General features: G+C 37.9%; 1 pseudogene; it reads right to left on the bottom strand.

Annotated features, from left to right (window-relative positions):
• Positions 1 to 1,055: 1,055 nt before the first annotated feature.
• On the bottom strand, positions 1,056 to 4,420 carry LOC102855060 (annotated as a pseudogene).
• Between the last annotated feature and the right edge of the window lie 7,466 nt (positions 4,421 to 11,886).

Raw genomic sequence — 11,886 nt, 5'->3', positions numbered from 1 at the left:
AACTGATATCATTGCTCCTCAATAATTTGGAGAAGTCCCTAACTACAGACTTTCCCAGTGCAATACATCTCCTGATCTCCTGAGTGCTAGTGCCTGGCATATGGATTGTGGATCAAAGTAAGATAAAGTCTTTGATGGCAATTAGACACCTCTAAATGGATATTGCTTTATAAATTTACTTTTAAATAAAATAAATGTTATTATGTGGTGAGTGTCCTTATCCAAACAAAGATTTAAACCAGCTGGGAGAGAATTAAAGATCAGCTATAGACGAATCTCCCAGTTTGGGCCTAATTATGGCCTGCTTGAAAGAATCCCAGCACTGGCTTTGTTAGAATATGCGGTTGAGAGAAAAGGCAAAGAGACAACATAAAGGTAAAAGAAAAGACAGTTTTATTAGAAAAGATGTGTCCTAGAACCTGAGATATATAATTTTCTCCAGAGTTAGTGGTGTGAAGAAAGATATTTTGCCAAGCACAGCGTGGCTTAACGAAGTTGGCTGGCTCTTCAGTTTGACGTGCTTCCAGGCTTGAGTCTGAGCCAATGGGATGACATGGTGAGTGGTTCCGGTCCATTGTTCTTGATGTCACTCCTTGCTAAAACAGGCCACCTTGAAGGTAGACTCCATTGTGCATGCGAGGATCATGAGGTATCTTAGGTGTAATGTCCCTGGTTCTGACTGGGCAGGACCCAGTGCCATCCACTTCACTTGACCTTTGTCATATTGACTCCCAGCATGAGCTTCATCTGGTTCTCGGCCAGTGGCGTCCACTAGAACACTCCTGCTCAGCCTCTCATTTCTGCCTTACTTTAGCCTGATTCTGACCTGAATGTAAATATTTTAGCTAATTATTTAATTTTTTTAAATAATAAAAATTTGAAAGAAAATATTAAGTAAATGAATCCAGGTTTATATCCATTTGGTGGCATAATCATGTAAAAGAGGAACTGCAAGTAACTTTGACTTTAAATACAGATAGAAGGAAGAAAGAAAGGGAGGGAGGATGGATATTCTTCTCTAGTGAGATACACTCAAAGGAAAAGAAAAAAAAAATCTACACTTCTGTCCAGGAGTCATAATGCTCATAGGAGTATTTATATTTTCTGTTTGTGGTTGAGTGTAGTAACACTCAGTCTGACTCAGCAACCCTGTGCACACACAGCAAAACAAAACCCGCCCCAATCCTATGCCAGTCTCTCAATTGTTATAATAAAAGCAACTGAGTGTGTTGTTGGCACCAGGAACTGGAATGTCTATATGGAGAAAAAAAAGATTAGTGAGGCTAAGTAACTGGTTGAACTAAACTGGCAGCATAAATTTAGGATTTATTGAATTTAGTATGGTCAATAAAATGATCTGAAAACAATTATATAACAGTACAAATAGGTCTGTGTTGGAGAGATTGAAACCAAGTTTCTCTTTGCAAGCAAGGATTTTGAAGCTCTGTCTTACATACTTTGGGTACATGGCCAGAAGGGACCAATCTTTGGAGAAAGACATCATACTCAGAAGGGTGGAGGGACAGTGCAGGAGAGGAAGATGGATTGATACAGTGACAATGGCAATGGGGATTTGTCTGTCAGAGTCAGTGAGACTGGCTCAGGACAGGGCAGGCTTCAGAGCTATTGTACACAGGGTTGCTATGAGTTGCAGGCAACTCGACTGCACCTAACAGCAACAACAACAACAACAACCCTTAAAGGGAGTCCTGCTGACTTAGTGGTAAGGAGTTGTGCTGCTATCCCAAAGACATCCAGTTTGAGTCCACTAGCTGTTTTGCAGGACAAATATGGGCAGTGTCAGTGTCCTCCTATGCAATTTATAGCCTCTGAAAACTTAACTGGAATGTCAGCTGTGAGTCAGTTCTGGCTGGATGGCACATAACAATAGTAATAAAGGTACTGAAAGACAAGATTGTAGGCTGTATATTGAATTTCTCTCAAATAGAAACTGAAATCCTTAAAGAATTGGTTGACTAATGTATGAGGCAGGAAATAAATTATCTTACAAAAGATAAAATAATCAGCAGTATAAATTTAACTGGCAGAGTTAACATTGAAATAATTCAGAAGTAAATGGAAGAAACTCTCATTGGCCCAAGTTGAGATAATATAAATGTTGATATATGAGTTCATATTTTTAAAGCAAAAATGAACTCTCTGGTCAACTTTGAATGTCAATAGGAAACAAAACTTTTGAAAATGGATAAAGAGATTCAAGCATTTGTTGGTTTTTCTATAAGAATTGAATATCAAGAAACCTAATATCTAGTGAGGAAATATTTATCCTTACATAAATATTCCAACTAATATATAAAGAAGAAATAATATCAGAATAATCATCACTTTGCAAATACCAATTATATAATGGGTCTAGAATGACAACACAAAGAAAGAAATAACTGGATACCATGTGCTACATGATGGAGGTACACAAAATGCCATCTATGATAACTCTTGCAAAGAAATAAAATGGTAATGTGATCAAGCTTCTGGTTTTTACTATAAATTTGAAGGAGAGGAGCTCAAGGTTTAAATTAAACAGCATTATAAGAATGTAGGGAGCTCTGGCCTAGTGGTAAGAAGCTATGCTGTAATCCCAAAGGCATACAGTTCGAGGCCACAGCTGCTCTTCAGGAGAAGGATGGACAATCTCTCGTGCAATTACCTGCCTCTGAAAACCTGTCAGAGGGTCAGCTATGGTCGGTTCCAACTCTATGGTACAGAAACAACACCAACAACAATATGAAAAAATATATTCTGAAATTCTTTTTTTAAAAAATTATTTTTTTCTTGTTGTGTGCTATCGAATCGGATCCGACTGAAATAGGAGGAACATGGCCCTCCTTCTCCAGTGTAGTAGCATCTGGTGGATTCAAACCACATTCCTTCAGGATTACAGCAAAGCTTCTTGCTACTAGGTCACCAGAACTCTCTGAGATTCTATTTTTTATTTCTTCAAAAGAGATAGAATAAAATAGCATAAAGAAGGAAGACGAAATAAAATACAGATATATCTGTCCTTAGTAATGAACTCAGTATTATACCACTATATAGTCACAGTAATAGGGAGGTAAGAATTGAGGAAATGTATCACTATAAACTAGTAAAATATAATATAAATACCTTTGTTCAATATTTTCTATATTCTCCCACTTAAATTGAACTATCAATAATACGATTGACATTTTGTGTCACTGGAGTAAGGATGTTATTATGGATAGAAAAGAAAAGATGAAGAAAATTAAGATCGTCCCTATCAGAATAAAACAAAATTTCAACCACATACTGAGACATGGAGCACAAAAATGAATGCTCCAAAGAGCTCGATACATATATATAAAGGTGATACAAACAAAATCATGTCTCTAAAGTCAAACAAGAAACTTATTTCTAAAAATTGTGTAAATGTGGGCGAAGAGAGCACATACACAATCTTATTTAGAAGTTATAAAGCTTCTCATAGCATTAATATCTACCGTCTTTGAGAAGAGATGCATTTCATCAAAATTTTATGGAGGGCCCCCATTACCTCCTTGTTTCTCAGACTATAAATAAGAGGGTTCAGGGTTGGAGTAATGATAGTATAAAATATAGAGATGATGTCATCCTGTTGGGGACTGTGGTAGAAACTGGGTAGGATGTACATAAACATGGCAGCTCCATAATACATTCCTACCACAGTCAGATGAGAAGAGCATGTAACAAGGGCTTTCTGCTTTCCCTTACCTGAGGACATCTGATGGACAGCAACTAGGACAAATGTATAAGAGGCAAGAATAGCAGCAATGGGAAGCAAGAGAAACGTTACACCAGTCAAATACACCGTCAGCTCATATTTTGCAGTATTGGCACAGGCCAGCTTCAGCAGAGGTGGGATCTCACAGACCAGGTGGTTGATTTCCCGGGACATACAGAAAGGGAAGTGCATAGTGTATGAAGTGTGTATCAAAGCATTAATAGATGCCATTGTCCAAGATGTGGCTATCATGAGCCAGCAGATTCTTGGCCTCATGAGGACCATGTAGTTCAGGGGATGGCAAATGGCCACATACCTGTCATAGGCCATAAAGGCTAATAAAAGATCCTCTGCACCACCAAGTGTCAGGATCATGAACATCTGAAAAGCACACCCTCCAAAGGAGATAGTGTTATTCTCATGAATATAATTCACAAGTGTTTTGGGAGTGACTACAGATGGAAACATAAGGTCCATGAGAGAAAGCTGGCTGAGAAAAAGGTACATGGGTACATGAAGCTGGACATCCATTGTGATAACCAGGAATAGAAGGCCATTGCTGGTCAGAGACAATATATACAGGACTGCAATCATGGCAGAAAGCAGCTCAGGAGACCTGCAGTCATTCAGAATGCCCTTCAAGATGAAACTGCTTCCCAAAGTGGAATTCCAGAGCTCCATTCTGTGGTTTCTGTGGTTATCTGGAATTACACAAAATCTAAATGAGGTAGTTCTCATGTAATTACTGGGACTCTCTGATACTACAATGTTACAGCCCTTGGTCTGTAGAAGTTAGTTACACAGTTTATCATATCATATTATTTCATTAATCAATTAACTAATAAAATATATACTGATCATACATTGTTGTTGTTGTTATGTGCTGTTGAGTTGCTTACAACTGATAGGGACCCTATGTACAATAGCCCTGAAACCTACTCTCTCCTGTGCCAACCTTATTGTCTCTGACACTCCTATCCTCATTACCCTGGTCACTGAATCATTTTTAATTAACATAATATTTATTCCCTATTATTAACACATAGTATTTCCTCCCTAGTTCTGATGTTTTCTTCAATGTGAAGAATCGTTAGTGTAACGATTCTGAGCTTGTGACTGCCTCATTTCACTTATCCCTGAAAATAAACTTCACGATTTGCTCAGATGGGAGAGACTAAAGGGGGAAACTATACATAGGTAGCCCCACCTCTTTCTCTGATCTCTATTTCACTCTTTAAGAGACAAGGGATCGTTGAGGGCACCCAATACATAACACCTTTATTTACCACCCAGAGTCTCTCTGACCCTGAATACTAAAACTAATCTTGATTGTATCTCTTATATCAGGGGTTGGCAAAATAACACCAGAGGGCCAAGTCCAGCCATCTGGTTTTTGCAAATAACTTTTTACAGTAAACACTAACCTAATAACCTAATGATTCCATGTTGCCTAAACTAGGTTTCACATTGTAAATATACAGTAGATTAGTTGCAATAGAAATCCTCTGGTTGCCATGACTAAAGTGTTTATTATCTGTTCCTTTAAAAAAACAAACAAAAAAAATCAAAATAAATGTTAACAGTCCCTGACTAACATATTTTCGAGTCCAACTCATTCCAACCCCTATTTTGTATCCCCAGATTTAAATAACCTGTTTTTGTCCAGTCACCTGGAGATACTTTTCTTTTCTGGTTGCTAGAATTAAGCCTGGAACAGTATATAGACAGGGAACTGCCAGAAGTTCAAGTTGGATTTAAAAGAGGCTGTGGAACTAGGGATGTCATTGCTGATGTCAGATGGATCCTGGCTGAAAACAAAGAATACCAGAAAAATGTCTATGTGTGCTTTATTAACTATGCAAAAAGCACTCACCTTTATGGATAATTACAAATTATGGCTAACATTGAAAAGAATGGGAATCCCAGAACACTTAATTGTGCTCAAGGGAAACCTATACCTCGACCAAGAGGCCTTTGTGCAAACAAAGCAAGGGAACACTGCATGGTTTAAAATTAGGAAGGTGTGAGAGTTATATCCTTTCTCCATATTTATTTAATCTGTATACTGACCAAATTATTCAAGATGCTGGATTCTATGAAGAAGAATGTGGTTTTAGAATTGAAGGAAGACTCTTCAGTAGCCTTCTTTATGCAGGTGACACAACCTTGCTTGCAAAAAGTGAAGACTTGAAGCACTTGCTGCAGAAGGTTAAACACTGCAGCCTTAAATATAGATTGCATCTCAAAAAACAATAAAACTAGAATTCTCATCACTGGACCCAGAAGCAACATCATGATAGATGGAGAAAAACTCGAGACTGGCAACAGCTTCATCTTATTTGGATCCATTATCAATGTGCTTGATATTAGCAATCAGGAGATCAGGAGACATACTGCACTGGTAAAGTCTGTAATCAGGAATCTCTCAAAATTATTGAGGAGCAATGATGTCAGTTTGAGGTGTGAGGTGCACCTGATTCAGACCACGATCTTTGATTTTTATAAAAAATTCTGATGCTAGGAAGGGTAGAGGGTTGGTGAAGGAGAGGAAGACACTTGACCAAGTGGATTGACATGGTGACTACCACAGTGGGCTCTTGTGTGTCAGGAAGTGTGAGGATGGCACAGGATAGAACAGGGTTCAGACCGTTTGTTCATAAGGTTGCTATGAGTTGTACTCGACAGCATTTAACAACATACATTAATACACATTCTGTTTCACACTTTTGTTTTAAGATCTTTTTAAATTTTATGGTAAACTCATGAAGGCTTAGTATCATGGAGAATTTACTTTGATACAAACAAAAGTTCAGGAAGAGTTAACAGAGGAAAGTCAAAGATTTGACAGTCTTTTGAAAATGTATTATGGCAGAAACCACTAAATATGCATGAAAAGATCATTTGGCTAAGAATGGCACCTAAAAAAAGAAATAAAATCTAAGTGATATAAAGGGATCTGTGGTGGCATAGTCCATATTAAGATGAGCTGTTAACGCAAAGATGGCACATCTCTGGCGGTTCAAATCCTCCAGTGGCTCAGCAGGAGAAAGATGGACAATCGGTCCCTGTATGATTTGCAGCCTTGGAAACACAATGTGATAGGAAGTTTCACCATCCTTGCCTCTGAAAAGGCACTTCCTCCAAGACAGATTTGCTTGTTCTTTTAACATTTTTTTGGTTTTTTTAATATTTAGTACTCTTCACCAGCACCACAATTCAAAAGCATAGATTCTTCTTCAGTCTCCTTTACTCCCTGTCCCACTTTTTGATGCATAGGAAGCAATTTAAAATACTATGGCTTGGATCAAGCATACCTTTATTTTCAAACTGATGTTTGGTGTTTAGTACTTCAGAGAAGTCTTCACAGAGCATATTTCCAATGGAACTTGTCTTTTTATTTCTTGCCTACCATGAATGTTGACTGTGGATCCAAGGAAAATTAAGTCATTGACAACTTACATTTTTCTCTGTCTGTCATGATGTTGCCTATTGGTCCAGTGATTACAATTTACCCCTTCAGAAGTCTAACAAAGTGTCACTATAAGTTGGAATGATGATACAGTAAGTGAATTAGTGATATTAACTATTAGTGATATTAACTATATTGTTGTTGTTGTGTGTTGTTGAGTCATCTGCAATTCATAGTGACCCTATGTGCAACAGTTCTGAACCCTGCTCCACCCTGAACCAACCCCACTATCTCTGACACACCTAACCCCATTACTCCAGTCACTGAGTCAATCTATCTCATTGAGGGTCTTCCCCTCCTGTACTGCCCCTCTGCCCTCCCAAGCATATTGTCCCTCTTCAAGGACTGTTCCCTCCTTACCACATGCCCAAAGTATGTCAGATGGAGCTTCAGAATCCTTGCCTCCACGGAGCAGCCTAGTTTCACCCTCTCCATGACAAACTTGTTTGTTATTTTAACAGTCCATGGTATATTCAATATTAACTATTGTTGTTGTTGTTAAGTGCCATCAAGTCGTAGATGACTCACATATAGCATTTGCTAAATATTAACATAGTGGTAATTCATAAAAAAATCTGTAATTATTTTTAATGACATCAAGATGACTGATGTGTACAAGATGTAGAATACAGACATTTCCAAATCAGTTCTTTACAAGTTCCCATTCCCATTTCTTAAACCACTTGTTTACAGATACCTCATATTCCTTAAAACAGAGATACAGTTCTTACCTCAGATGGACAAAGGGATACTGCTGTTGAATTTCACTGCAACTTGAGTAGTTTGAGCAGGGGACCAAAATGTGTAAAGAAGATGGCTTTTCCATCAGTATTGGGAAGAGCAGTTAGGAAAAGATGTTTGAGATAAGAAGGTCAAAGCATCTACCATCTTTCAAGGTTTGCAGACACTAGCTGGAAATAGGGTGGGAAATGTAGACTGTTTGGTCTCTGAATAAATTTCACACTTTTGAGAACAAAAACCTACCTGTCAGCTCTCAGGTGAGGTGTTAGGATGAGCTGCTTCTCTGATCCTTTCACTCTATATGTGAACTTTTCTAGCCATGAGGCAATTATCAGGAAAAGATGAATGCTCGGGCTTTTAAAAAGACTTCCACTCCTACTCTGGAGAAAAAGTTGAATAAAGAAAAAACCCAAGTGAAAAGATGTGGGGAAAAGACCCAGTGGAGAATTTGCAAAGCTCTTCCTCCTTGTCCCTAGGTACCATGGTAAGCCAGAGATCTCTCTTTAGGAATGAAATCCTTCTCCTTATGAAATGACAACCACTGAACCTCTATTTACCAGTTCATTTAAAAAGAAATTTCTTCTTAGCTGGAATGATCTCTTCCAAGAAATGCTGGTCTAGGAAATAGGATTTTAATAAGTCTCCTGAGCATGATTTGTGGCCTTCCATCTTTGCTTTCCTCTCAGTTAACAAGCTTTGAGGCCCTGAGGATTTACTTCATTTTTAAAAGAAGAAGGAAGGACATGTTTTCAGATACCTGACTGAGCACATAGTGGCTGTGCATTAGCTAGTAGTCATGTGTCCTGAATGAACATCTTCCCCACTCCTGAGGCCCTCATAAAACATTTATGGGATTTACTGCCTCAGAAACCCAATCAAGAGTCAGTTGTGAGCTGACTCTCAGTTAACATTGTGTGAGTGAGTTTGCAGCAAATTTACTGATTTAATTTCATGAATGCTCCTTTCATGGATATTGATTGTGGATTCAGGTATATCTAAATCTGTGACAATTACAATCTTTCTCTCCAACATGATGTTGTTTATTAAACCACTTGTGAAATTTTCTGCTTTCTCTATGTTGAGGTATAATCCTTACTAAAGCCTAAAATCCTTAATCTTACTATTAAGTATACCAAAGCTTTGTGTTCAGCAATCAAGGTTGTGTCATTTTTATATTGCAGGTTTATGGTGTTACCCTAAATGTTGGCTTTTCTAGCCATTATATTCATCCCCTCTGGTATCCAGCTACTTTAACTTCAGACAGAGGGCTTGCAAATTATCAACACCCTGTGGGACCAGGATAAAAGAGAGAGTGCTTCCCACACTGAGCAGCAAGGGTTGAGAGAGAACAGAGCGAGACCCTGGTGATGGGGTGGAGCGATTGAGGCATTTCTGTGGGCTGCTGAACTGACACTGCAGCCTAGACTAATTGCCTTGGGACTGCTGGAGTAAAACCTGGACTTGCATTGGGTGATATTCTTTGCCTCCCCCACTCTCCAATTTACTTCTCTAATAAACCCCACTCTCAGTACCACAAATGTGAGTAAAGTCTTTGAGTCAACAATAAATACTGGACCCAAATGATTGTTAGAAAGATGTGCAGTAGCATGAAGGGTGCTGTGTCTGACCAAGAAATATTTATTTGTTGCTATTGATAATATTGATGGGGACAATTCCCCTTTATGAAGTGGATGGAAGTCAAACTCAGCCATTTTTATGTTGCTTCTGCTCCTTTTGCAAGGTAGTTAATCTTCATTACTAATTTTTAATTTTTAATATTTTTAAACATTACTCTGATTTATTTATAAAGTTTGAATCCATTGTTTTTAACAAAAGGTCCTTCCCATTTTCTTCACCCCACTCTCTCATCAAATTGTGCAACCCTATGATTAACACTCAATCTCTTCATCCCCCCCCCCCCCCTTGGATCCTCATACTTATTCTATAATAATGGTTTTATACAGTACTTGTCCTTGTGGAACTGCATTAGTTCACATAGCATAAAACTCTCCAGTCCCTCCCAAGTTAGATAGTAATTTACAAAAATGATTGCTCCTGTGTGCTGCATAGTATTCCATTGTATGAATGTACCACAACTTCTCAATCCATTCATTTGTGATTGATCTTCTGGGCTCTTTCCATGTTCTTGTGATGGTGAATAATGCTGCTGTGAACACTGGTGTACAAGTTTCTGTTTGAGCCTCAGTTCTCATTTTCTTAGGGTATATTCCAAGCAATGGAATAGCTGGGTCATATGGAATGCTTATGTCAGCTTTTTTTTCCAGTTTTAAATGATACTTTATTTTTAATGTAGCTAGAAATATTCAATAATATATATTTTTTTTAAGCAGGGAAAATGTTTTCTTTTTTATATAGCATTATTAGCACAAAAAATTATAGTGTAGAAATATTGTTGATTTGCTATGAAAATGAAGAACGTACTTTATATCTGTGGAACTTCAAAAGCACAAGACACATTTCGGAAGACCAATTTAACTTTTACCCATTTAGGTAACATGCACAGCGTTGGACCACTCTAGGGTACTTCTATACTTAAGTAAATCAAATAAAGAATTCAAAAGCAACTGGTCTTCTTGAGTTATTCACAGACCACACTGAGAATTTTGATGACACAAAACACATACAAACAAAAAGAACACTGGAAATCTCAAAAGCAAATTTATATGCTGAATATTTTCAAAGGGCTTAAAAAGCATACTCAGTCAGCAAATAACTCCTTCACACACAACAGATGCATTTCTGCCTGCCTGTGTACAGCAGAGAGTTTACAAATGGAATCAACATCCTTAGTTTTTGAAATTTCAGCAATATATTTCAGAAATGTACTTCACTGCTTATTCCCACTCAGGAGTTAATGATTCTTCAAACAAGCAAAGTACATACAGGACGTCACTCCTCAAAACTGTTTTTTGAACACCAGCATTTAAAAAGGGAATTTAGGTAGAAATCTAATAAAATTTCAGGTACTTAGTGCCTCTGTGTAAGTCTTATTCAACTAAACTGTGCAAGAGAAAACAATGTTTTCTTATTTCCCCTTGGAGACTGGAAGACAAAGCAAGCACAGGTGGGACTAGGATCGCAGGATTTAAGGGAAGAGTTAAGAGAAAAATACATCTGCGACAGTCAACTCTAAAAGAACAACCATGGATCTCATCTAAGAATACATGTGGCGTTAACACCTAGGTTCTCCTCCACATGTAGCAATTCAAACACTCTCATACTCTCCAAAAAACGAAGATGAACGTTACAAGTGGAATTAAATGGCCTAACAGTACAGTCTAAGAAGACCACATCACCAAAGGGAATTCTTCCTTCCAAAACCTTTTGATATGAAAGGACATCGCCAAAGTCTAACACAACTTATGGAATCTTTTGGCCATGTAAGAAACTATAGTTGTTATGAGTATTACACTAGAGAATAACCATATGTATTGCATATTAAACCCAGAAATGCATGTGCTTGCACAATTATGCCATGAATGATGGCACCAACAAAGGTGAAAAAGAAACAAAATTATCTTTAACCAAATAAGGGCTTAAGGGAAAAAGAATGTGAAAACAAGCAGAAAGCATGGTTATCTTCTGCCTAGAAAAGATGATTTTTGAAACCAGAATATAAGAACAGTTTATTTTCCAGCCATGTGGAAATAATTTGGAACATCCACTTTATACGCTGGACAGGAACAGAACTCACGAACCCAGTTCTCAGCACCCCAGAAGCCATCGCTTTGCTAGTGTTAGATTTAAGCTCAACTTGCACAGGGAGCTGCTCACGGCGTAGAGAACGCAGGGTTGCTGCTGCTCTGTCAAGTACGCCCTGTCCCTGTGGAGGTTCTCCAATACTGATGGTCCCGAGTTTCATTACGGAAAGAAATTTTTTCTCAAGAAAATAAAGCATTTAATAATAAGATCAAAA

The sequence above is a fragment of the Elephantulus edwardii genome, unplaced genomic scaffold, assembly GCF_000299155.1.
Source record: "Elephantulus edwardii isolate Elephantulus edwardi_28Jun2011 unplaced genomic scaffold, EleEdw1.0 scaffold00044, whole genome shotgun sequence".
NCBI classification, from domain to species: domain Eukaryota; kingdom Metazoa; phylum Chordata; class Mammalia; order Macroscelidea; family Macroscelididae; genus Elephantulus; species Elephantulus edwardii.
This window is presented reverse-complemented; position numbering and strand designations above follow the sequence as displayed.